At 48.5% G+C, this 5,331-nt stretch overlaps 1 pseudogene; it reads right to left on the reverse strand.

The window, feature by feature from the left end:
- Positions 1-3,448: 3,448 nt before the first annotated feature.
- LOC115316811 lies at positions 3,449-4,102 on the reverse strand (annotated as a pseudogene).
- Between the last annotated feature and the right edge of the window lie 1,229 nt (positions 4,103-5,331).

The following is a 5,331-nucleotide window of genomic DNA, read 5'->3' on the forward strand; positions in this document are numbered from 1 at the left end:
GGTCGGGAGGGGTAAAGGAAGAGAAAGGCGAAACTGTGTGTCGACTTATCTTTGAGCGTTGGCACTGGAGGCATGCTCGGGTCCACGTCCTGACGTCGCGGTTCATGCTAGGCCAGATAAATCTAGAAGATAAAAGTCGTTGTGTTGCGCGCATTCCAGGATGGGACAAGCAGTGGAAGGAATCGAAGATTTGTTTCCGGAAACTGGATGGAAGGAAAGGGCGGGGAGTGCCTGTCGACATCTCACAAACAACTGTCTCGCCGTGCGTTTCTGAATGAATCTGCTCGAAGATAAGATGAGGAGCTGTAGTACGAAGTTTGCTGAGCTCTTGATCATCTGCCTGTTGTCGTGCCAAGGCTTGGTAATCAACAGATGGTGGTAGCAAAACTTGCGAAGCCATGACGATGCGAGAGAGAGCGTCTGCTACATTGTTGTCTACGCCGCTCACGTGACGAATGTCAGTGATAAATTTGGATAGGAAAGCCATATGACGAATCTCGCAAGGGGAGTGGTTGTCATTCGCCGATGATAAAGCAAATGTAAGGGGTTTGTGATCTGTGAGTACATGAAATTCGCGGCCTTCGATGTAATGACGAAAGTGTTTTATGGCCAGGTAGATCGCCAGGAATTCTCGGCCAAAAGTGCTGTACTTCGTTTCGGACGATGTGAGCTTCTGTGAGAAAAATGCTAGGGGTTGCCATTTGCTCTTGACATATTGCTGCAACACAGCTCCTGTGGCTTCATTCGATGCGTCCACCATGACGTTAATTGGGGCGTCGTGATGGGGTGAAGCAGGATGGTAGCTGAAGTGAGGTATTCCTTGATTTGTTTGAAAGCATGGGAAGTTTGTTCTCTCCACACCAACGGTGTGGGGTCCTTTGTGTTGCCTTGCAGAAGGTCAGTTAAAGGATGAAGGGTGTGGACACATTTTGGAATAAATCGGCGATAGAAATAATTAGACCGAGGAATTCCCGAAGTTTTGCGAATGTTCGACGGTGGAGGAAAATTGGCGATAGCTTCCACCTTCGTAAGCAAGGGAGAAATTCCTTGACTGTCAACGTGGTGCCCGAGGAAGTCTAGCTCGCCGACGCCGAAAACGCACTTGCTTTTGTTAATGATGATGCCGTTGTTGACAAGTCTATCGAAGAGGATACGAAGATGTTGCTCGTGTTGTTGTTTATTTGCGCTGAATACGAGAATGTCATCAAGGTAAGCGAAGCAAAATGTGAGGCCGCGAACTACAGTGTCGATAAATCGTTGGAATGTTTGGGCAGCGTTTCTCAAGCCGAATGGCATGCGAAGATATTCGAACAGACCAAATGGGGTTGCTATAGCTGTTTTGGGAATATCTTGCGGTGCCACACGAACTTGATGGTACGCCTTTACGAGGTCCACTTTTCAAAATATCTTGGACCCTTGCAGTGATGCAGTAAAATCCTCAATCCGTGGCAACGGCTACCTGTCAGGGACGGTCGCATTATTAAGAGCTCGGTAATCTCCACATGGTCTCCAGTCCCCAGGCTCTTTCTTGGGGACCATGTGTAGTGGAGACGCCCATGGTCTGTTGGAGGGCCGAATAATACCGAGCTCTAACATGTGTGCGAATTCGTCTTTTGCAACCTTAAGCCGAGCTTGAGGCAAACGTCTAGGACGAGCATATACTGGCGGTCCCGTGGTGACGATGTGGTGTTCAACGTCATGTTTCACCGGCGTGTCAAAGTTGTTAAGCGATGTTAGTTGTGTGGAGTCTTTTAGAAGCGTTTCATACCTTGAGGGTGGAAGAAAATGAATAGCGGCTTCGATATGCGGTTTTTGGCGTATGATTGCATTAAAGGGACCATGAAGGCAGTTTCGAAGTTTTATTCGACGATTGAAATGGATGGCAGGCACGTCTCAGATACTGTTGACCAAGTTCTGGCCCGAACAGAAGTTTGGGTGCCGCACCAATCGAGCAAACAGGCGCGGTAATAATAGCGCCGGGAACGATGCCTGAGACCCCACCAACGCGGCGGCAGAAAGGTGAACTAAAGTGCTCCGAAGCGTGACGACAACGGGCACCTCGTCTGGCGATTGGTTCAAACGATAGACGCGCTCTTGGTTTCGATTTCGGTGGTGAGATGTGATGAAAAATTTTTATTTGAACGTTGGATAATCTTTTGAAGTTGTAGTTAGGAATTAATAGGTTTCATACCGTGTATAAAAGCATAATCTGAAGCGATCCCTCCGTTTGTCACTGGTGGAGCGCATCCCGCACTGCTACCTCGGGCGCGTAAAAAGCATCGAGCAACCATGGACAAAAAAAAAAAAAGAAAAAAAAAAAGGGTACGAGCGCCGGGGGCGGCGGACTTTGGTTTTGGTTTCGTGCGTCGTCTCGTGTTCGTTTTGCGAACTGGTGTCTCACCAATCATGCCGCGTTTATGTGCAGTAGTAGGTTGCGCGAAAGGTCGGCTAAAGACGTGCGGTCGATCGGGCGACGTTAGTTTGCATAAACTGCCGGCATTTGGTTGCGCGCCGTGGTCTTGCGTAGAGTTATGGACAGCGGTGTCAGGATTTGTTCGTTGCATTTTCGACCAGAAGACTTTGAGCAGCACCTTCACGTCAGCCGGAGTCTGGGTAAAAGTGGGGCGGGGAGTCGCTCTGGAGGCGGCGACCGAGGAGTTGGTGGTAGGTCTAAGGCGCCCTCGTAAAGCGCCAATCCAGAGTTCTGCGTCCTTAGCAGCTTCTCCCGTTCAGTCGGCGTGAGGTCGCTGAACGGGAGCTCAAACTCGTTTGCGAGCGCGGCGTTGTCGTCCATTTCTTCCAGGTTTTCTTCACAGACCGCCGTGCACTAGAGCGAACCACGGGAACCACACTGACTGTGCACTAAATCCTACCGATGCCGACAGTGCTCCCTGACGTCACTTCTCTTTCCAGAGGCGAAAAAGGGGAGAAATCGGAATGTTTGTTTCGGTTTCGCAAATTTATTTGCAGGTACAGAAATAAGAGTCACAACGTTCTAGAAAAAATTGTGTGGCATGCCAGGACCCCAATGCTTCCGAAAACACCTTCCTTTTAAAAAAGAATTAAATTGCCTTCATGGTCCCTTTAACGGCTAGATTGGTGGTATTATCCAGGGGACGTTTGTTGTGCATATCCACGAGCAGATCGAAACGCCGAAGGAAATCTGCACCTAATATGGGGTACGAAACGTCTGCAACTAGGAATATCCAACGGAATGTTCTTCGAAGGCCGATGTTAAGCGCCAGGGATTGTTCTCCGTAAGTCGCAATCGATGATTTATTAGCAGCTTGTAAAATGTAAAAAGTCTTCTTCCTACGTTTTGAGGGCTCAAATGACGCTGGTAAAACACTCACCTCAGCCCCTGTGTCGATAAGGAAACGTAATCCTGTATTATGATCGACGATGAAAAACAGGCGACTGGGTTGTAGATTGCCGCCACTAGATGCCTCTAGTGATGGACAAGTTCGTTTCCCGACGCCGAGCAAGGTTGGTGACATCGCCGAGCGTCGTCACCGAAAGTCCTGTGATACCAGCACAAACCTTCGTTGTTCTGGCGTTGAAGCCTAGGAGAGGAAGAGTATCTTGGCCATGAGGTTGAGCGGCTCTAGTGGAGGGCAGGAGGTTGGGAGACGAGAGCTGCTACTTGCGCTGTAAGCTCGGATATCTGCTGACGAAGTTCCGTAACCACAGGAGATGCCGGGTAGTCGCTGCCTGCGTGTTGTGGTCTCGTCGTCGCAGTCGTTTCTCCAGGCATCCTGTCGATCGTAGATACGATGGGAAGTGTGACTTCCATGATTCTGTCGGCCAGCTGAGCCAGATCGTCAAGGCTCATGGATGGGGTGGAAACCAGTACCATGCGTACGTTTGATGGTAGCCGTTGAAGAAAAAACTTTCGCAGCAGGGAGGTATCAAACGTTGGCAATCTATCACCCACCAACTGCTGCAGTCGTCGAAGAAGTTGGGAGGGCGTTCGGTCCCCGAGCTCTTCGGAAGTTATTAGTTGCTGGAGTCGTCTTTGCTCCGATGCGGATGTTCGTTTGATCAGTTCCGAGTGAAGCTTGTCAAAAAGCTGATCGTCTGGAGGCGAGAGAATTAAATCTCGAATTTCCATGGCCAGCTCGGGAGGAAGAGACGCTACGACGTGATGGAATTTCGTAGCTTGGCTGGTGATCCGAGCGGTGACGAACTGTGATTCCACTTGCGCGAACCATACCAGAGGATCCGCTGGCCAAAATTTTGGAAGTCGAAACGTGACGGCGGCGACATTTGTGGTAGCGGTGTTCTCGAGAGCCATAGCGACGTATCACGTCCGGGTCACCAATTGTAGAGACACAAGAATTGGCCGACCGACTGTTACGATAAGAAAAGCATTTTTAGAATCACCCGTGGTCTCGCAGTCGGTCCTCGTAGCTCGAGCGCTGCGAGCCCGAGCTCTTGCGCCGGCATGGTTGTCCTAGGCACCCTAGGTTGTCCCGGCATGTGAATCATAGAATGCACGTTACGCTCCTTCCTCACAAACCGGTCCCAGTTTGTGACGGCTAACAATATCCATTCTAATTTATCCCCAGTTGGCTCAGGTGTACCCCAAGGCTCGGTTCTGGGGCCCTTACGTTTTCTCATTTATATTAACGACCGGCCCACTACTATACGTTCATTCGTCAGTCCCTTTGACGATGACTGCGTCATTTATCGCGAAATTAACAGTGATTCTGACGTCTCACTTCTTCAGTCAGATATTAACAGTGTTTCCGAGTGGTGTGATATGTGTAACATGAAACTAAACATTAATATGTGTAAATCTATGCGTGTTTTCCGTCTTGATACTCCGTGTGCTTCTTGTCGTCTAAATAATCTCTCTTTCGAAACCGTATCATCGTATAAATATCTGGGTGTGCATATATCTGCTAATCTATCCTGGTCGTGTCACGTTGAATATATTGTAAATAACGCCAACCGCATGCTTGGATATCTCCGAAGAAATTTTTGTCTTGCTCTGAGCTCATTAAAATTACTTTTATATAAAACATTAGTTCCTACTAAATTGGAATATGCAGCTTCGGTTTGGGATCCTGGTCAATAATCACTCATCTCCGAATTAGAAGCGATTCAGAACCGCGCATCTCGTTTCATCCCTTCAAATTATCATGGTACATCCAGTTTGACCGCAATGAAGTCTAGCCTATCATTACCTCTTCTTTCACAACGTAGAAAAATGTTCCGCCTGTGCTTGTTTCATATGATATTTCATAATAATCCGATTCTAAAAGGGAGCCTACTAACAACACCTCATTACGTTTCAGCACGTATCGATAACCGTCATGAAGTTGCCAT

The sequence above is a fragment of the Ixodes scapularis genome, unplaced genomic scaffold (genome assembly GCF_016920785.2).
Source record: "Ixodes scapularis isolate PalLabHiFi unplaced genomic scaffold, ASM1692078v2 PGA_scaffold2__306_contigs__length_199485367, whole genome shotgun sequence".
Taxonomy (NCBI): domain Eukaryota; kingdom Metazoa; phylum Arthropoda; class Arachnida; order Ixodida; family Ixodidae; genus Ixodes; species Ixodes scapularis.